The sequence below is a fragment of the Plutella xylostella genome, chromosome 10, assembly GCF_932276165.1.
Source record: "Plutella xylostella chromosome 10, ilPluXylo3.1, whole genome shotgun sequence".
In the NCBI taxonomy this organism is placed as follows: Eukaryota; Metazoa; Arthropoda; class Insecta; order Lepidoptera; family Plutellidae; genus Plutella; species Plutella xylostella.
Genome location: NC_063990.1, coordinates 753,568 through 777,148, shown reverse-complemented (window position 1 = coordinate 777,148; position 23,581 = coordinate 753,568). Strand labels below are relative to the sequence as shown.

The following is a 23,581-nucleotide window of genomic DNA, read 5'->3' as shown; positions in this document are numbered from 1 at the left end:
GTTCATGACTCAGTCAGTTCACGCATGCCTAGTACCTATACCATGTACTGATTAAACATAACAGAGTCGCTGTTGTCGGATACGACGAAGAGGACATCATCATCATCATCACTGATTAAACATAGATTTCAGTTTTTGCATATTTGAATTCATTTTTCATTGGCAATTCCCTTGCTGGCTGAAATTTAAGTTTTTTTCCCCTTGACATTCGTGGTGTTAGGTATATTGGTAAGAACTGTATGTCTCTGCAAAATGCAATCTAAGCTCGGTCTTCCACAAATACGTATATATGTATACCTATATATAAGGTTGCCATAATATGAATTACACGCGCCATTAAAAAAAACCTGAAGCTCGAAAATGTCGAGTGCAAAATACATAAGTACGTTATAATAAATAGCTATCAAGTTTCTGTGAAAAGTCAAAGAGCTCCTCCCTTTCATTATTTGAAAAGGACTTAGTGGGGTTTTATTTAAACGTTGTTTGGGGAAAATCCCTTTTTTAATATATTACTGACGTAAGCTAACTGAGTAAGCTGTAAGTAGTTATTGCGAAATTTATTATTTATTTCAATTACCTATGTATTGAGAATCGAGGCACATCATAGGTATTTATTATTTTTGTATTCTGTTACTACTTAAGAACATTTTAATAATAATATTTATAACGTACTTAGTACCTACCTACAAAAGGCTTCGAAAGTAATGGAATGAATTCAAATATTATTTTTATCTTGGGTGCTATAGAGTATACTTTTATCTATAGATTCCCAGGGGACCCTTATCACAAGCGAAGCTAAGCTAACTTAAAAACTAGTATTAAAATAAATCATTATTTTTTATATAACAAAACCTTCAGATACTTCATTACAAAAGGGAGATAAATCATTAATAGCTTCTGATGTTTCGCCCAATCAGTAATATCGCAGATTCCACGAAAACATTCTTTGCTATCAATATTGAAAGGAATTTCAGAATGAGCCACAAATAATACAATTTATATTTTGAGCAGTAATCGGGGTATATTTTTATATTTTCAATGTTACTTATTGAGTAAGTGGGTATAATTTATTGGATTTGACAAAGAGCAAACGAAATTGTATTAAGTTACTTTATTAAATGCTAAGTAAGTCCCACAACCTATGATTGATGACAGATTGATGAGGAAGGCCGAGGACAGAGAATCGTTATGCTCACTGGGAGAAAGTCTACTACAAAATACGATGATTATGGATTGGTGGTGATGATGGCCAACAAAAATATCAGCAACTTTCATATACTTAAGTACCTTTTTATGGACGATAGCTAGGATAAAAATGCTACTAAATTCGTGGACGCCGTCGACAGAGAATATTTCATATTTATTTATAAGAATAAATTTAATTTCGTCGAAATTCCTGCTGAAATAAATAATGTATACTTTCTCTATTTTTTAACTCAATTAACCGATCAAAACAAGACTTTTATGGATTTACTACAACAAATCCGTAAATATAGAATTAATTGGCAATTAGTAAAGAAGGCCATCAAAGGATTTTCTGCTATCAAACCAGCTTTAATTTAAAGAAAAAACATAAGAAAATCCTTACATAGAAAAGCTAGAAATATCTTTGAGAGAATAATACTTTTTAAACCTTTTTCATTGTGGCAGCAGTTTCTCAAAATAAAGTGACGTCAGACGCCGGCGGGCTCCTGTCGGGTTTAGTGTAGAATAGTGTTTACAGTTAGGGCTTAAGGTTGGTTTTAGTTTGTCTGTGCGGGAAATAATGGGTTAGTCGAATGGTCTAGCTATTCATTAGGGTGACAGTGCGGTGTTCACCTGTCGACGGACCGCCGGGAATCTACAGACACTTGAAATAAGCTGGGAATATCGTTTTTACTGCTGCATTTTCATTTATGCAACCCTGGGGGTTACTCTCTAATCTAATCGACGAACGAACGAACAAGATTCGACACGTTATCGGTACTGTTAATGAAATGGGATAGATTCGTAGTGAGCGCAGCAGTTTTGTGCTTCGGAGTGCTGCTCTAAGCACGACTCTATAGAGTTGTATTAAGCGTACCAATTGCATGTCAGCTCGTTCGTTCGACTTTGGTTGTGACCCCCCTGGTGCCTACTATACATTTTCTATCAGATTCTAGTTCTGCTGTCAATGTAAATAATTATCCATTGGGAGAATAACTACCGGTTACCCAACTAAGTAGGTAAATCGGACTATTCATAATCTTTTGTTTATATTAATGTTATGTACAATCAAATTAATTATAACATAAAGCATGACGTAATTTTTTTACAATGGATAACAAAGCTAAGAATAGCCAAAGCATTAAGTAACTATGGCAGCTATACTGCATTAGCTGACGGTGCTAACTGAATATAAATTATAATACAATATAATAATAATAATATGTGGAGACATCTCACACACGTCCATCCGACCCCAAGCTAGGCAAAGCCTGTGTTATGGGTATCGAAAAGCTGATATATCATATACATATTAAATATAAATATCAACACCCAAGACCCGAGTACAAATATCTGTCTTTCAACAAATATCTGCCCCAGCCGGGAATCGAACCCGGGACCTTCGGCTTAGCAGTCAGGGTCACTAACCACTACACCAGTCGGCCGTCAGAAATTGAAATTAAAGTAATCCAAGCAGGCGATAAATTATGTATTACATTCAAATGCAATCAGACTCGAGGAAAATCCAATCGTACAAAATAGTTTTCAGCACCGCCAACCCAAATTAAATTACGCACCGAAAGATTCTGGAGCCTACATATAAATAGATGTAAATAAGAATGAATCATCAAATCCAACAAGCAGGGCGGGACTCATCAAAAATCCAATTACCAATGTCCAATTCGAACAAGTTCTGTTCTGAAAAAAAAAAATACCGATTACAATTACCACTTTAACTTTACAGTCTTGCCAAGCGAAAGGCGGTCTTAAACCGCGGACGCAAGAGCCACGGCGGCCAGGACAGTGACACTACAATTTGCGTTTAGAAATGGAACTCGGCTGACTCCGTATCACTCTCGATAACCGTTCCTTCTCCCATTACCCGTTCGGAAACTTTTGGGTCCTATGATTGGTTCGCCTTGGACCCTCAGAGACTAGGAGCTAAAATTGTTTAAAATTCATAAATATTTATACATTATTATTAGATAAAAAAAGTTACATTGGTATACTGAAAAATTGCAACATATAACTAATGTAAAGACAGACATAGCACCAAGTTACCATATTTTACTAAACAGATTCATTCACCCGAACTTCTGAGTGAACCAGTGAGGCATTATACGAAGAAGGTATAATTTTTTTCTATGCATCTTCCATTTTCTTGAAGTATACTTAATAACACTTAGAAGAAATACCGAAATAAAAACCAAAAGAAAGGCCAAGCGCATCAGTCCACGGGGCCCCGCGCTGCCCGAGATTGGCAACACTTTGTCGCTACTAGTACCTCATTCTGAGCTCTGTTACCAAACTTTTTGCTCGTCCGAAGTGCTGGCCGATTGTCTCACACTTTTGTTTTTATCGGTTCCATTCTATTCGAATTTGAAACGAAGTTCGTCGCACGACGGGGGAATATTGAATAGGCCGAGTATTTTCGTGCCAGTCGTTGGTCACTGTCGCGATGTAATGAAATACGATTTAGATTCTATGCGAGTGTAAAGGAAGGGGATTGAAGTTTTGTCTGACGTCGGTGATTTCGGGAATGGAACCCGACCGTTCCCGGGTATTTGTCAAGCAGATACCGATGTTTCTAATAAAGAGTTCCGTTGTCTTCAAAATGGCAGAGCTTATTAACAGTCACGTAAATTATATCAAAACGAACAAAAGTATTTTTACATAGATTAACAGTCACAAAAGTAGGTTTGTCAATATTTTATATAAATGACAAAAGTTCCAATAATAACTCTTTTTTTCTAGGGGACACTGATGAAAGGGAAGTAGAGCAAATAATAATGGGATTAAGGACTACCTGTGCTATGGGAGTTGACCAAATATCCAATAAAATTCTAAAAGACTTCAAAGATTTTCTTGTACCTCCGATCACTTTCATTTTTAATCAATGCTTACAGTTAGGAATTTTCCCAAGAGATCTCAAAGTATCCAAAGTACTTCCTATTCATAAGGGCGGGGACAGAGATCGTGTCAACAATTACAGACCAATTTCAATATTACCGTCCCTATCAAAAATACTAGAAAAAATAATTAATAAAAGATTAGTCAACTACCTTGAGAAAAACAATGTACTATCAAAAAATCAGTTCGGCTTCCGACAAAATAAATCCACTGATGATGCTGTTTTGTCCCTTACGGAATTTGTTGCTACTAAATTAGATAACAGTAAAAAATGCATTTCTATATTTATAGACCTTGCTAAGGCCTTTGACACGGTCTCCGTCCCACTCCTTATGAACAAATTAGAGAAGATTGGCATAAGAGGTGCCCAGCTGGAACTTTTTAAAGACTACCTATCTGAAAGGCATCAATGTGTCTCTATAGGAGAGCATACTAGTGCATTACTTCCCATACTTTATGGAGTCCCACAGGGCAGTATTCTGGGACCAACGCTATTCCTGATTTACATTAATAACCTATTATCTATGAATATGAAACTAATATCTTATGCTGATGATACTGCCCTGCTCTTCTCTGCTGACTCCTGGGAGGAGGCTTTCACTGAAGCACAGAGGGGTTTTAACGCTGTTGGGTGCTGGCTCAGACGTAACTTACTGTCGTTAAATGTTGAAAAAACCAAGTACATGACTTTCTCCATTCGTAGCTCTGGCCAACCATCAGATGACTTCACAATTTTTTCTCATACATGTCCTCCCGGCACAAGAAACTGTAACTGTCCATCTCTAGAACGTGTCAAATGCATAAAATATCTAGGAGTCTTAATTGATAACAATCTAAGCTTCAAACCTCACATTGATCTCCTAACCACTAGAATAAGAAAATTAATATTCATATTTAAATCATTAAGACATATTCTTGACTCATCCAAATTAAAACAAATATACTTTGCACTATGCCAGTCTTTACTTAATTACTGCATTTCGTCTTGGGGTGGAGCTCACAAGACTAACTTGAAAAGCGTTGAAGTTGCCCAAAGTGCTATCCTGAAGGTCTGCACCTTCCGGCCTTTCCGCTACCCTACTACTTTACTATATGAATACTGTGAAGTACTCACCGTCCGACAACTCTTCTTGCTAAGCATCATAAAGAGACAACACAGTGAGCTGATATTTAATCCTTCCATCCTAAAAAGGCGCAGAAAGCATACAATCTGCAAGAGTAGACGCTTCAACACAGTTTTTATACGTAAATTCTTCTGCTTTCTTGGACCATTTATCTACAATAGAATCAATAAAACTAAATTCATATACTGTCTGAATGGAGGGCTTTGCAAAAGAGAAGTTACAAAATGGTTACTGACCCTTAATTACGTTGACACCGAGGACCTCCTCGCTGTAATGCAGTAGCTATTATGAATCGCTTTGGTACTGTCAAGAGAGTACTTATCTTATTTATTATTTATATATATGTATATATATATAATATTTATTTCTATATATGTATATACTGTATATATGTACCTATACATTATACACATACAAATATATATTATACTTTATCATTATTACTAATATTATATATGATAGTTATAGTATACCTACGTATTTATAAGTAATTAGTTAGATACTCAACTTAAAATCACCACTTTTTAATTACTTCTCTTTCATAGTTTCATAGACTACTCAAAATTACTTTGCATGAACTGTAAAAAATATTTACCTCTTAATTACCTACCTTTTCCTTGTAATAATTAGCAAACTAAAATATAAGTAATTTAATGTAACGGGTTGGGGCGCTGTGAGCTGAAACACAGGTTAACACCTAGTTTAGCAGCAGATGCTACTTACTTGCCATTGTTGTACACATGTTGTTCATAAAATATTAGCTAATAAGGTAAGTTTTAAGATATGTATATTTTTGGAAATAAATAAATTATTATTATTATTATTTATCGACAAAGTCATTGAAAATGCTCAGGAGGTATTATTTATTTCAATAACGAGTACAAAATACCTCTTCGTTCACACTAAATATACCAAATACATCTGGCATAACTATATCTGGGACGGCGGTGCAGGCGGGTTACTCTTTCTTCACAAGAAACGAACGAGTGACAATTTGTAATCGGTACATCTGATGCAACGGGATAGGGTCACGATTGCACTCACTGACCTCCAAACCTTCGTTTTTCATTAACTAGAATGACCCTCTTACAAAGCTTCAACACAAACAGAACTTTCTAGCAACTTTGGTTCGTTGTGAAACGTGTCTGAGGTCCTCTACCTCCACCAACTATCACAGCTGTGCCATCGCCATGCTAATTAGTAGGTACTCTATCTCTTTGCAGTAACAGTTGTAATGCCGCCCCGCATGCATTTATTTTATTATTTATATTTATTTATCTATCGATAGCTGACAGTTACTTCCATACGATTTTGACAGAATGCAACTTTGTAGAGTCAAAATCGTATGAAAGTAACTTTCAGCTATCGATAGATAGTTATTGAAACTGGCAGTAAGATGTCTTAATGACGGCACACATCAGCTAGGTTCAGAAACTCGGGACGGAGTGCTATACCTTCATTCACCTCCACATAACACAGAGAGTAGAGAGAAAATAAATTTTAGGTTACGTTTATCTACAATATTAATAAAAAATGATTGCTCTCGTTTATGTGGGTATGACTTTGTACATAATAAGGGAATGGTTTGTGTCCAGAAGTGAGTCATTAAGAGATGCTGATACCTACAATCATGACTTACCTATTAGCTATTTAAATTAGTTTCTGAAACCCTCCCAACTATTTATAACCGACTTCAAAAAAAGGAGGAGGTTCCCAATTCGTCGGGATCTTTTTTTTATTAAAATAAGATTTTGCCACCTCACCCTGAACATCGCCAACTAATATTGCATTTTATATCTTCACTATCTGCCTTCGTCTTGCGTCTCCAAAGTTCGTATATCCCTTTCCAATAAACTTTAGCAATTAAAACCTAACCCCATTTACTTTGAACTCCCGCAGAGCATTTCACAGGTAACACCTCGAATACAAACAGAACTGCAGCGAAACCACACTATTACCCGACTAAGTTGGGTCTGCAACTAACCACACCTGCACAGGTGTGTCGCACCTAATGTTCGGTTTGGTTGGATATCACAGCCTGTCTCGCGCTCCGAAGGATATTGCTGCGACTGCAACTATGAGCTGTCAAGAAACGTCGCGTTAGTTTTCAATTCAAAATGGCTGACTTTAATTGGCGGCAAAAATATTTACATGTCAGCATTTAGGTGTTGTCAAAGTGGTGAAATGGAATATTTTTGGCATGAAACGTGTGTGAAATGATGCAAACTCACTCATAGCAAAAAATAACTTAAATGTTTTGAAGCGACAAAATAATCTAGGTACAAAAATAAAAAGATTCGTTATAGGTATGCTCTAAGGTCAAGTAGAAAGACAAAAGAGTTACCGAGGATTATTGTGAAAGTTTTTTAAAGACTTTCCTTGCTACTCGGCGGGAGGTCGTACAAAATAATTCGTGTAGCTAAATTAATTTATTATTCCAAGAAAATATAGGAATACTATTATGAAGGTAATTCGAACTTCGTTCCCCTCTATACGATAGAGATGAGTACCTACCTAAAAGAAAGTTAATTCAAAGTCATATTAGGGTTTATCATATTTTCATTCAAATAGGGGGGAAATACCTTTAATAATGTCATCCTTAACCCTAAAAGAGGCGCATAATTGGGACTAAAATACCTTATTATCAGAATTTTTATTGATAGTAGCATGCATTGTGCAGTATGACTACTTACTAGGAACAAGCTCAAAATTGTATTTTTTATTTACCACTCATATGCTGTTAGAATAATAACCTGATATTCATCCAGTTAATAAAGCACAGTCTGCAAATAAGATCTAGATAAATCAGAAGAGACCTAGATCTAGATCTTTTAAAGAAGAGCAATAACCCATTTCTTACTTCCGAGCAATTTAACGCAAAAACCGCATTTAATCCAAAAGAAGACGTGATTATTCACTAGAAGATAAAAGATTTTGTATTTACGGGCAGATTTTGATAAATTATTAAACTGCTACGAAAATATACAGGGTTCTAGCGAAGGGGTACAGAACAACATGTACACATAATCATCACTAAATCACTATCATCATCGTCGGTCAGAGTCATATAGGTACTGTTAGACACAGAACTCTCTCAGTTAGGTACTTTAGGTTTAGATGAACACTGAACAGCTCTAAATCTAAGTCTATCAATTTCATGTAAAATGTAATCATCATAAAACACTGACAAATCCTAACTCGGTTTTGTTTATCCTATTAATTCAACGTTAATCATATCTTTATGAAGTAATCCTTAGAAATGCAAATTAATTCTTGATGACAAATTTCTTGTTAGACGAACATTGTTATAAATTATCCACCGCGTCAAGTTATATTACTTGTAACCTTGTAAGTAGACTTATGACATAATTACAAATGTTTTTGCCTGATTTTGTACATGTGTCCTGAACTACATACCTACATATATTATTTTTTGGTAGGTAAATGGAAACCTATGGAGCTTAAAAACAGTTGGAAATCATTTTAACTGAATATGTTACATACATTTTAAAACGAAGACTATTGAAATACCAACGCTATAAATAGTAGTATAGATAAATATTTCATAAAAATAAGAAAATAAATATCATCGAGGATATCTAGTTTATTATGTATACAGGAGAAGGCATAAAATAATGTTTTCAGTTAAACAAGTTCTCAGGGCTGAAATTTGAATAACAAAATATGTAAATTTTCCTTAACTGGCAACAATTACTTAGGTACAGTTTTCCTGAAAAAAAATAATCTTCAAAATAAATAGCTAACTTATGAATGAATGAGATATTACGCTACCGTATTATCACAAAAATAGACACATATTACCTCTATAGTGCTGTCAAATAGCATCGTGCATATAATGTAAATAGAGCTCACAAAAAAATGGGACTACCCCTGAGCTCAACCTAATACATCAAAAAAAGAATTTTCAAAATCGGTCCCTAAAAGCCGGATTAATCGGTGAACATACATTTAAAAAAACATATATACAAAACGAATTGAGAACCTTTTCCTTTTTTCGAAGTCGGTTACTAAATACTATCAGTGTTTAACAGATGTCTGTGCTGTCAAATGCCTTATAAGTCTGCCAAATGCCGTACCTTATTATGATGGTTTTTAGTTTATTAACAACAAAACTCTACATAAAACATAAAAACTACAAACACTATACAAAAATCACTGAAATGTACAAACAACTTACATGTTTCGAAACTAAAGTACTCATAAGGTAAGTACTTAACCGACATTACGTCTATAGCTCACATGAGGTTACAAAAACTAATCAGCGTGATCAGCTGAGACCTGGGGTCACTCTCTGAGACGAAAACTAGGAATACTCTATCTCGTTGTGCCGATTACACGACAGCTCTCGTTCGTTCGTTTTTCGTCAGTATAGAGTTACCCTCAGCCTTCAGCTGCGCTTTGAGTTCGTCTCTAATTAAGAGCTCTGATCTCCACATCAAAGGGATGAACCACACAATCTGACACTACAACACCTATTCCTTTCTGTTCGATTCTAAACTCTACTGGTTTGTTTCTAGGTGGGTTTTGGAGTAATTTATTGGTTTGATAATGCACTGTGATTGAAAATTTCCTTGCCTAGGTTTTGATTCCACAAAAGGCCTAGATCTTAAATAGGCTGAGGAAGGCCGAGGACCGAGTTTTGTGGCACTCCTTGGCAGGGCAAGGCGTCCAAGACCCGTAGTGGACTACGTTCTATTTAGTGATATTTATCTTTGAATGCAGCAGTAATAGTTATTCTGTAATGGTAACACTCGGCAGTCCTTTTTACAGCAATGGCTGACCAATAAAACATAGACAATTCGTGCCTCTCCGTTGCTTCCTCAAATTCCGCCATCTTGGATCGCTTTTTGCAAAGGACAGTGGCTACTTTAAGAAGAAATTTGCTAGTATTTCTTTTAAAAAATTATAAATTTGTTATTTGGACTGAAAAGTGAACAAAATTCCTTTTCTATTTCTTACCTCAAAAACACTTATTTTCGGTTATAACTCCGAATTTAGATGGTGTCAATTATAGGTAGCACTTTCGGTATATTTTCCTAATATTGACATATTGGGTCAATAATTGGAAGGAATGTTTTTTGTTTTCATGTTAATATTTTTGCTTTTTCCGGTAGTATATCCTATAATGATCATGTTAACACTATTTAATCATTTATCCCACACGAATTTCCAATTCATGACACAGTGTCAATACAGTGAAATCCAATTATCGACATAGTGTCAGTAATCTATTTCCCTATTATTGACATGTCTATATATAGGCAAAGTGTCAATAATTAGTCTCATAAACGATAAATATTTTTATGGGAGCTTACTATACTATGACACTTAAAAAATAACTTTTCCTGCTTCACTTCTCACTGCCTTCCTGCAACCTATACGAAGTCGTCTGACTATCAGTGGCAGGTGGCCTGCCAACTGCTCTACGTCCACCTGTCATCATTTTGCCTGTCTAAAAGTGTCCTGCACACTTCCCACCCAGCTGAATCCACCTCGTAATCTATTAAAACTGGGATTCTGACCCGGCGGGTAAACAATGATCAAGATAGGTGTTAAGATTCACAAAATTGAATGATATCCAGCGGTATCGTTCGTTTCGATTGGGACACTGGACATTACCTTAGTCTTGAACATGTTTATCTACAGGCCAACCCGCAAGGATGCTACGTGTAGTTCTGCGAGCATAAACTGGAGATATCAGAGGCATATTCATGATTCATGATGTCTTCATCAATACAGATGTGACAAAGCTACACCACACTTTTTCTTTGGCCTTTCTCTTCCAGCAGCTACTTACCAGGTACATGTCTAAGATCAGCCTTGGTCATGATGGCCAAAAGGCGTGCTATGTCACGCTTGCCTGTTTGTTACTTCCACTCGAGAACTCGATTACTCCAACTGTCTTTCTTCTTGGGTTAGTGGCCTATTGGCATCTCACATTGGTTCTCTGATGGATTGATTACCCCATTTCAGTCCGCATTACGACTTTATATCAGTGGACCTGTTAGCCCAGCCGTGACCACGTTTCTGAGCCATATGGCATCAGCAGCAGGACGCACTGGCTGGAACCTTTGAGAAATGCCCAGGAGATCATGAGACGAAGCAGCCTAACTCAGTGGGACTAGTTTGCTAGCATCAGTATTTGATGCAGTACATATGGTATGTCAGATAACTAGCTGACGACTTATGGTATGTGACACTTATGGTGTTTCAATATATCACCGTGATATACCAAATAGAGAACCGGACCCATGGTACCCTCCCAAAGGTTTAATTCCTGTTTAAAACGGTTTTTATTACCTAATATCAAGCATGTCAATAATTGGTACAGGAGGTGTCATAAATTGGAAAACGCGTGTCAATAATTGGGAAATAGGGGTTCTTTCAAATTTATAGCTGATAATAAAAAACTAAGACTATAGGGTCATTGTTTTGTCAAAAATATTATAAATGAATATACACCTGAAACCGCTACAGAAAAAAATACCACAATACTAATATTTTATGCGTATTTATGGCCAGTTTTGCAGACAACTCGTCTTAAAGTGTCAATAATTGGGTAGTTTACCCTATACCAAATTTCATTCAAATCCGTTCAGTAGTTTTGGCGTGAAAGAGTAACACACAGACAGACAGACACAGTTACTTTCGCATTTATAATATTAGTTAGGATTTAGTTTTTAACATTTATGCATGCACAATTAATTTTATGTGCCTACTTATATCGATTAATTGCCAACTTTTAATTAAAAACAAATGGAGGATCACAAAAAAGCTTTAATCTAAAGGTAAAAGTTTTAAATCTTCAAACTTAAAAGGTAACTTTTGTAATAAAATTATTCCTTAATTAGATTTATGGCTACAATATTAACGGCTTCAATGGAACTTTTATCATTTTATTAATTAAATTAAGTACCAAATTGAAATTCATCGAGACCTTCATTGATTAAAGGTTTAAGTACACTTTATTGGACGAAATTGATACTAGAAACTGATTTCAAAATTTTCCACATAATACATATAAATAAACAAATTTGCTTTACTACCATTTGATCAAATTTAATGTTAATAAGTAGATGAGCAATATGAAATAAAAATACATATTATATATTGTGTATTTTATATAAAAACTTCAATAATCTATGTAGCTTTTATACAATTCTGCATAAATGAAACGTTATCCCCCGTTCATTCATTCATCTCCACAATTTAATGCGTAGATTAAGGCAATACTCATATATTATAATAATATAACTTTTTTATAATTTAAAGGTAGGTGACCCACTCTATATTATCTAAAATGGCTACAATGAAGTATTGGAAAAGCGTGACATAGAGCTAATATAAAAACAGTGACTTTTTAAGCGAGTGATTTTTTCTCCGAGTGTAATCGCCGTATATGATGGGAATACAAGAGTTGAAGAAACAAGTTTACCATTAAGTACCTACTCGAAGGGTTCCATTCCTTTACAACTAAAAAGTATCGTACTTAGTACTTAGTGTTGATTTCCCATTCCTTTAGGTCCTAGAGAGAGAATTGCAACCACATTACATGTTACACAGTGCACTGAACATTACACATCTCCAATTACACATCCCGAGCCAACGTAGACTCCCTCGCGACCCAGCGCCTTACTTATTCACAAGGTCCGCCCCACTGCACGCCGGTACTCTAGGCAGCCTGTTGTTTACGCTTAAGCGCTTAAAATCCCCCAGTATTAAAACAATCCGGGACCACCCCGGGATAGTTTTCGGCCTGTGGGCATTAGCGGGCCCTGCAGCCGGCACTGACGGTACAAAATCAGGAATTAACCGAGGGTATTTGGGAATTTCGAACTGATTTTAAATTTGGAAAACGGCAAATCAAATTCGGAGTTTGAAAATCATGTTGCAGGTGACTTGCGCATTTCGGGAACGCTGAAATGTTAGTTTGTGCTTTCGATTTTCGGAATAATAGATAGTCAAAACAGTGTGTTGCGTGCTAAAGTTAGTCTGAATTCTGTGGTAAAATGTAGCTAAATATTGAATTTAACTGTTTCTAAAATCAGATTTTAGTTTAATGCTTTTTCGGTAATTTGTCGTGATAAAGGGAACACGGTCAGTGTGCACAGCCTGCCCGCAGGACCGCGCCATGTCGGTATAACTTTTCGCTGAGTTCCAAAAGTTAGCAGCTAATTGTTGGACAACTTGTTGCAAATTTTGTATCGACAACTTCAAACATTACGTAGGTTCTGTATCTACGTAATGTTTGAAGTTGTCAGGAAGAGCAGTAAAATCAGTAACTTTTTTACTATGAGATAATCTACGAGCAATCCCTATTCAAAATATTTTGACTTTGAATCGCAAATCTGTAACCTCAACCAAATACTTCACAGACGTTGTAACGGCAGCAGATTAAAAAATAGAACAGACTCCGATTTCAAAACGCCATCCCACATGAGTAATGGCCAACCCGTAAAATTCTATGCAACATGGGTAAAATCGGGCCTCTTGTACGTGTATGTATAATTAACCCTGCATGCCTGTCTCTGTCAGCCTGCAGGACTGCGGCGCGGCCTGTAAAATATTCAGCAGGCGTTCTATCAGACCCCTTTGTGCCGGCTGTTTCCCCTTGCACCGCAGGGTTAAGATAATTGCCAACAATTTTGTTACTGAACAGTCTTTCTAGAGCCGAACAACATCTGCCCAGTGGCCGCTATAAACGACATCCAATGCTTGGTATAAATTTGCTTACTGACCCAGGGTGGCAAAAAAGGGGTTAATAAGATCTGAGTGCCTATGTTTGTTGTCTTTCGCAAATAATTCCTCGACCAGCATAAATTTTAAACAAAAGCTTATTTTTATCAATTCTTCCCTTTTTGAACTGTAATGACTTATTTAGACATAAATGAATAAGAGTTCAAACTTATAGAAACATCCTTTTAGGTGGGATGTTTAAACAACAGATAGTATTGACTCCGTTTAATCCTTTACGGACCCTGTGGGAGTCAGCTTTCACAATCGATCGAACATTCTGGGTTAAACGCACTGAGATTTGCGTTGTAGAGTCAGCGCGAAAATGAACTGTTAAAGCAATATTTGCAATTATTTACTTTTATTTATTTCCTTATTGTGCAAATATTACAAATAAAAGTACTTACTATAAAAAAGGGACTTAATGCTAAGACCATTTTCTGCCAGTCATTACTTAAACAATAATATAATAAATATTTTATGTATTATATTAAATAAATTTTTTCGTTAAATTATAATTACTTATAGTGTACCTACTAGGTACAAAAGTTAGGTTCCATATTTTTATTTTTTTGTTAACTTACACAAATTATACTAACTACTGTAATCCCCGACGGGACAATCAAAGGTATCTCACAAGCAAGTAAACCATGAATACAATGTACTTAGGGTATACATCTCTGTGCAGATTAAATTTCCTCACAATGTTTTCCTTCGCCATAAGAGCACGTGGTATAATTCTACTTAAATTTCTCACAAATCTACCTCGTAGCCGAGGTAGAATCAACCTAATGCTAAAATGATCACAAAATCACATATTTTCGAGAAATACTCTAACCCCCTTATTCATAGAGAAGTTACAGAACGTTTTAACTAATAAACTGTTTTGTCCCTCTCCGACAAAGAACAATTTGTTCTTTGACAGCCCTCTCTGACAAAACATTTTATTAGTTACAACGTCTTGTAACTTTTCTATTAATAAGGGGGTAAGTACATATATATTTATCAGTTTTTCTGACAGTACTTGGTTAGGTGTTTTTCACCCAGAATGAATTATTTATTTGGTTTTGTACGGAGGTGTGATACACGTTTTGCGATTAGTCGACAGCATCTATCCTCCGGGTCGAAGCCACTATTTGGATTTGTATAGATCGCTGTTCATTTAACAAGTTGATGACCTGAACTCTCCACGTACATACATGTCATTGATATAGAAAGGATTATTATGTTTTTTTTTTAATGTTGAGTACCCGTAACCGACGAGCATATATGAGATGTATGAATGTGGAAGAAGTGAAAGAGGTGTGTCAGAATCATGCCCAGTGGAAATCCGTAATCTTTGCCTACCCCTCTGGGAGACAGGCGTGAGCGTTTATGTTATGTTAATTTTAATGTTGTGAAACGGATACTGGATAGTCGCTTATCCTCGCTTACACATAATGGAATTTCAATGCACTGGCAGAAATCTCCCAATGAACTTACTTATGTTATTTTTCACACATCAACAATTAAATTAAATTAAACTAATTATGTAGAGGTATTATTATTATTTTCTTGTATTTTCACTCCTTTTGGAGGTTTATTCCCCATCTCACGGGCCTAATTTTGGGATGAAATGACGGCTGTTGTGAGGAATTTTCTGGTGATGCGGAATGTGTTTAATATGGTGGCTTTATTATTGTTATGTTTACTATCAGGATTCAGGACTAACATAAATTAATAAAGCTTGAAGAATATTATCAATACAACAAAAACCTATACCCGTATTTTTCCCAGTCAGCATGTGCTTTCCCAGAGATATCTATAGATAACACTTACTTGCTATAACATAATATTTACTAGTATGGTCTAGTCATTTCACACATTGAAGCTAGTTCGACTGAACTCCCATGCATGGAACTCCAATTCATAAGTGCTTAGAATTCTAGCCCATTGTCTGAGGACTAACTTCATTATAGAAATTGAACTTGAAAGTGACTAAATTCAACTAACACGCTCTAAGTTCGGACTTAAGTTATAACTTAGCCAAGATAGTTTGCTACTCGATTTCGAGTCTTAAGTGTATGGCTTAAAAGCCCGTTTAACTGGAATGGGAATCTTAGTTTAATTATTAGAGTAGTTTTGGAAATTAGAAAATATGTTTCAACTCAGGTATTACATTCTGGAGATATGTTATGCAGCGCGAGTGAGATAACTCATGTTTTATGGGTCTTTGTTTAATGAAACAGTGATATTGTGATTAAGTATCTCGGATCTATTATAATGTAATGAAGCAGTTAAGAGTGTTAAGAGCCATAAAACTTTACGTACGTACGTACGCTCAGCTTTTTATACTAGATAAATTTATAAGTATAGAGTAATATCATGACTATGACCACCTCTGACTACCCCTTCGACTATGTAATACCGAAATGTTGTAACAAAAAAAAACTGTGTTACTGGTTTAGTACTTGTGCACAGATAACTTGGTTCATATAGGTGTTGAGGTTTTGTAGGAATTGCAAGTAAAACTTGAGATTTCTGATAAATAATAATATTTATTTTCTGCAACACACACGACAGCCAGAACACGGGGCGAAGACAGATTCCATAGATCATAATAATATTATGTCATACTAAATTCAAACTGTAAACTTTTCTTTTTCCAACACTCCCACTAAAAGTTTACCAACATAATATTAATACAAAACAACCTAATACTTTCTAGCTGCTTCTAAAACGTCTTCTAATCTAAATCTATTTCAGTCATTCTGTACAATCAAAAATATCATTTTCACCTATTTCTAACAATACATCTCTAAGCCACAATGTTTCTTTAGCTGAATTACGAGCCGCTACACATTCTGCCTCGGTAGTAGAGGGCATCGTCTTTTGTTTCTGACTGCACCACGGGCGAGAGTCACCGCGACGACGACGAGCTTTATAACATCGACGTGTAGCTCTACCTTTCTCATCTTTCTTGATGGCGATGTCTTCAACTCTGCACCAAGTTCCATTTTCTTCTACTGCGATTCATTCTTCCTTCACAGATCCTGAACATTCTATCTTGTGTGGACATTCTATTGCCTCTTGCGACAATTCTGCATTATTTGCCTCAAGTTTCCCTTTTCTTTGTGATCTTAAATTGACTTCTAAATCAAACGGTCTTCTGTTTTCAATTTCTTGACACTTCCTCTTGCTGTCAGTACTTTTTACTGGTGAACTTTCTACCATGTTAATTTCTTCCTGACTACATACTTGTGTGTCATTTTTCTTCTTCTTTACTACTTCGATTTTTAATTCAAACAAGTTGTTTTCTGTTATATTACCAGTCATCACCACCTCATTTTCCTTATAAATCATTGCATTGGGATGCTTCTTAATGACAGTGTATCCTTTCCGAAGAATGACACCTTCAGACACTACATTCCTTCTTAAGCTGGGCACGTACAGAACTCCTTCCAGCATGCTTTGCTCCCACTGTCCATCAACCATTCTCTTTATCTTTATTTTGCCAATGCCTTTCACCTCTACATTCTGCTTATTTGCTAATGTCAATTTTTCATTACATTGAACCAGTTCTTCAAAATAATCTCTTCTACAGCTCATATGTGCCGACGCACCACTGTCCAATATCCAAGTGTCATCAACTTCACTTAGATTGGTTTCTATATTTAAGGCCAACATATTCTTACCGACTGGATTCCTGCTACCCTTTCTCGGCGCACGACATTCTTTAGAGAAATGACCTCTTTTTCCGCAGTTGTAGCACTCAAACCGATGTTTTATTCTGTTTTTCATTGAGCTACCAACCAATAGGGCTGTTTTGTGCTCTTCTTCATGCTTCAAGCTGGCTTCTTCATCCAACAGACGGGCAGTCAAGTTACTCAGCGTTTGTTGTTTGACATCTAATGACATCCATGCCTGACGTAACGATCTGTATTTGGCAGGTAACGTTCCAAGTATCTTAGTGATGATGGCCAGCTCACTTACATTCTCACCACTATCTTTTAGCTGTTGAGCCAAGTTCTCTACTTTGGAGATGTGCTCCGCGACACTTTCACTTCAAGACATTCTGTATTGGTAAAATCTTTCATGAAGAACCATTTTATTCATCTCACTCTTCTGCTCATATATTGATTCCATCTTCAACATGATTTCTTGAGCGGTTTCACAATTTTCTATCAGTGTAATTTGTTTCAGCTCCATTGAGGACGTTAAAATGTACATAGCCATACCATCTTTCTTGACCCAATCACCTTCCTTAGTCGCTGGTTTTGGTTTGGAGATGTCTATTCCGTTTGCCTGCAATGCACACTTCATCTGAAACTTCCACTGCCGAAAATTACTTCCATCAAATTTTTCAATATTCATAGTTTGTGCCGCTGTCAACGCCATTTTTCACCAAACAATAATTTTCAATTGTATTTCTTTTCTTAGCTGTTTTCTATTTTTCTCTAAGCTTTAGAGCTTCCTGGGCCCATAACCTGTTGAGTTTTGTAGGAATTGCAAGTAAAACTTGAGATTTCTGATGAATAATAATATTTATTTTCTGCAACACACACGAAAGCTAGAACACGGGGCGAAGACAGATTCCATAGATCATAATAATATTATGTCATACTAAATTCAAACTGTAAACTTTTCTTTTTCCAACAATAGGTATGTACGATTAACGTTTTACAAAATCACCATACATTTCTTAAGTCACTTGAAGAAGTCTAACACAGTAGCATCCCCTCTACGGCTGCGACCTCGTGACATGATAAACTTGTTTTTTCTAAAAGCGGCAAAGAGGCGATTCTAAAAACAAATACTTTTATAATAACGGCACGTGACCCCGCGTAATCACGAGGCCTCCTCAAGTACGCACCGAATATAAAGTGCTGGGGGGTCACTCTATACTGGGGAAAAACTAACGAACTAAAACTGTCGTGCTATCGGCACGATTAAGGCCCGGGTCTCCTATTACGCGCCGTAGGTCGCGTCCAGCGTCACGCCGTAGGCCGCGTCACGATGCTCACTACGTCTACGCGCCAACGTCGGCGTGTGAGGGAGACCGCATCAGTACATTTCTATAGTGAGCATCGTGACGCGGCCTACGGCGTGACGCTGGACGCGACCTGCGGCGTAAATAGGAGACCCAGGCCTAATACGTTATAGAGTCGTGGCTTGCGCAACAGCGTTGTGAAGCTACGATTTTAGTCATATAGAGTGACCCCCCTGGCGCCTGCGCGGACCGGTAGTTGTAGGAGTGAGCGATTCTACCTGCTCCTATCTTTTGTGGAATGATAAATTTACACGTAAAGTAGTAGTAGTATTAAACAATTACGTAAATGCGTATCCGAACGTTGCTTGTACATATATCCGTTTGTATAGAAGACACACACAGAGAAAACGCATCTACAATGCGTTCATGCCTCTAGTACGGGTTTTGCAATTTACATAAACGAAAAAAGTTTTGGTTTTCGTCTGTCACCTGCATACATTATCTGTCAAAAGTTTCATGATAGTTTCTATTAGAGGCGCCACTTAGTATGCGAGAAAACGTAAACTTTTATAGTTTTCGACAATCTATCAAACTTGTACTAGACCTACATATAATTCAGGCAATACGCAGCGTAATACTGGGCAGTCAGGAAAGCGCCATAAAATGGTGCGGTTGGCATCCGTCAGGAAGTAACAATGATACCCCTATACCACGCAAAATGTAGGTATTTTCAGCGATTGCCATAGAAATAAATCGCGTATTCCTGTATTTCAGACGTCGCCCCGGGCGCACGTCACGACCAGCCTCTCTCTTCTGTCCACCATTAAACACGCCGTATTTACCCGATAGATGGCGCTCTTAATAATCATCATCATTATTAGCCTTTAGCAGTCCACTGCTGGACGTAGGCCTCTACCAAAGCACGCCACTGGATGCGATCTTTAGCTTTCCGCATCTCTTAAAAATAAATGATTCAATTATTGACATAAAAACGTGCTTAAAATAGCATCTGTTTTATAATGGTTTAAGTTGTGGTAGTTTGTTTAAAGTTGAGTTAGATCTGAGTTCATAATTCCAATGAAACCTGGATAGTGGGTCCAGGATAAATGAAAAACCTCCACCTGGGACTCTTGTTGAGATTTCGGCACTCAACCTCTGTTAATGGGAAATAGCAAACCTCACACTGAGATAAGTTTTCGAAAGTTATTATTATTATACGCATCTTTTAAATAATGACGTACCACTCTGCTATTTATAAGAAATAAATAAGTATTATTAAAGAATACGAGGTTGCAACTAAAACCTTGGTGAAGTTAATAACTAAACAAGGACAAAATAACTTAAAAAGAAACTGCACAATTCTCTCCAATGTTCTACTTCAACTTTTATTCAAAACATTTTACACAAAAGACTCTATGAGTGAAAATAATAAATTTGCCACAAGTTTAATATTGTCTCCAATATTAAAGTCCACGTAATATAAATAACCGTGTTTTACTTACATACTTATATTTAATCGTGTTTTTTTAACATAAAAGCTTCTGTTGTGAAAGTAAAACGCAGGTTCTCCACTGAAGTACCTACAACTTAATGTGAGTACTTAGCCACTTGTGACGTAACTAGTGAATAAATTCAGTAAGTACATACCAACATTTATATTATGCTCATGACTGTAACCCCCGAAAGGGTACCCATGGTATATATGTATTTAGGTACTTATAAAATAGTTACTTACTGTTTCTGCGCTCCTCTAAAACCCACCACTTCCGATTTTAAAAACGAATTCAATAACACAAACCGGTATAAAATTGCATCGTTTAGCACAAAAATACTTCTTTGCTCGTATTCCTGGGAACACAACTTCCCGCTACGAACCCGACGCAGGCAAATGAAAAATAAACTGCACCTATTCAAGCAAAAATTCTATTATTATTTTTTATAAAAGAAGTATGGCGTCGTTTGGTGGAACAAATAGATGAAAAACGTTGTTTACTCGTTTGTCGAGAGTGCATCAGAAGCAGCCGTGACGCAGCAATCTGTCTCGCGATGATGTGAAAGGAGTTTGTTAACTGCTTTTGAAATGCTTTTTTGGATTCAACAGATTATAACTTGGTCTGGTTTTAAGTGTATGTATGAAAACATAAACTGCCCCATAATTTAAATAACATTTTAAGTAGGTTAACGAGTGATACGAAAGTTTACATAAATGAGGGACAAGTACAAATTCGACGTTTCGGTTTAAATATTAACGTAGGATGTAAAGGAGCCCTACCAAGTATGTATGACCAAGGAACGGACACTGCAGACCTAGCCAAGCTCTACCGTTTATCAACGATAACCTAAGAAGAAGTCCGCTTCCGTTCATTCGATTGTAGCTCTGTGTGCGTTTCCATTAACCTCACCCCTGCCTCTGTCTATAACTTCGTATTCAATCTGACAAGACCTTGACAAGACACTAGGAAGCTACTTCGTACGCGTGTTTACTCTGCAAACCAGCAATCAAGCGGGCCAGTGGCGCGATATTCCAGCAAACAATTGAACTGATTGCGTCTGCCTGCCTGCCTATTGGTGCAAAATATCAGTGACGGGATAGCGGAGTGCACTGATTGGTTGCGATTGGGTTAGGCGTTTCGCTGGCACTGGGCGTAAGACATGGGAAGTCAGATTACTTTGAAACTTGATTTTCGATTGAGCTTCATACTTAGGAAAAATCAATCATTATGTTTCTTTTGATGGATTAGGCATTTATGAAACAACCAATCACGGACGGCTAATTCTTAGTAAGAAACCGTGCCAAAATCAATAATAATATTTCCCCAATGAATGTTGTACATTTCCATAACGGTAATATCCAATGATTTTCCTATTAGCTGCTTGTTCGAAATCAGATCAATCAAGCAATAATATTTGATTTCAGGAACATAATAAGAAAGGCAATGAGGCCACTCAATAGAGTTCGTAATGAACCGTATTACTCACATAAATATCGCTAATGGAATTTGGGAACTTTGATATACATATTATAAAGAATAGCTACCGACATTCACTTAAACTCAGGGCGTCATTACCATGGTTTAAACTTGGTCTTAAAAAAAAAAGAGAGACCTATAACTTATTCAATTTCCGCATCAATGTCCTAACATATGGACAATGTTGGGTAAACTGTTTTTTTTTGAGGCAATAACAATAAAATTATTATTATTGCGGACTTTGAATAATTCACTCCCGGGCAATGAAAAAAATGCACTTACAAAATGCCGACACCAAACAACTCCAATTTTTTCTAAGATTTAATTTAAATTTGGATAAAAATATTACCGTTTTAGTTGGTAATATCCTGATGATCTGTTAAATGTACTTTTGTTGCAGAAGTAGTCATAAAGCTAACCTTTTCCGTTTAGAAGTAATTTAGTGCTTTTCTCAGTGGAACCTTTTCATAGCCTCCTATTTAACGGTGCCTATCAACGAAATGGAACCAAAAACCAGTTAACTCGCACCTGCAATACGAAACCGCTCTAAAAGTTACACACACATTAGAGGAGTTGTAAAAACTTGCCGGCGGAACAACGGCGCTTTCAATATAAACTTACAAAGTGGATAAACTGTATTTAACCGGCTCTAGTTGTAAAGGACACTACGTTGGACATTCTCCAGAAATATCTAGTAGCTCAGAGCAGCTTTCGGAGATATACAACCTGTCGATGTGAACTCTCTTATGAAAGTGTATTGTCTTCAGCGCTCCGATGTGGTACATGGCGATTGGCCCCGGGTGTCACTCTCTAAATCTACGAACGAACGAACGTTAACGAAACCGCGCTCTGATGCTTCGGAAAAACAAAACTGCATAAATCTACTAAGCATGCCAATTGCATGACAATTCTAGAATGTTCTTAATCTTACTATTCAAAAAGGTATGGTGTCTTTTTTGAAAAGGGGAATAGGTTTTTTAAAAAATGATTGATTTTTGCCTCGCTTTAACACCGCGGGCCATGGTACAGTGAACGGCATCGTAATTTAATTTCGGCAGCACTTCACGCACAAAGAAAAACGACACTTAATAGCATTGTCTGAGAGTTCAGTGGAAATTTAATTATTTTCCCATACGCGGGCCTGTGCGTGTAATCGGATACTCCTTTTGATGTCGTAATAAATCTTTTTATTTTTAGCGATTTCACTTAGTAATTCGGAATTGTTACTTACCTACTTTAATAAGCTTTCAAGTTACCTACTTATATTATTATCTGCAGTAAAGTAAATAATAGCATTCGACAGTTTTGTTGTTTTTTTAACGGCGGTCAGAATTATGATTCGATTATTTGATACTTTTTGTTCTGCGAATTCCATTTCTTAGGTTTAAAAAGGGTTTTAAATAGTAATCATGTAAATTTCAACATCAATAAAATATTATTTTTAGTTTTTATTCTCAAATGTTTTTTTCTCCTGACATTTTTGTATCTTTGAATTTTCGTGACAACTTATTACGTTTAACAACCCAAAACATATTCTAAAATCTGCAGCCAACTTACAAATACATATATATAGCGAGCATATACATATATTATCGCCAACTCAAGTTTTCATCAGTATTGAGTAAACAGGAATGCGTATTGTGTAATGTCATAACCACCTCCCTCCCCTA

General features: G+C 36.4%; 1 protein-coding gene across 13 annotated transcripts in view; it reads right to left on the bottom strand.

Moving 5' to 3' along the window:
- LOC105382920 (disintegrin and metalloproteinase domain-containing protein 11) overlaps positions 1-23,581 on the bottom strand; it is a 388,227-nt gene that overhangs the window by 274,214 nt on the left and 90,432 nt on the right. The gene's annotated exons all lie outside the window — the stretch shown is intronic.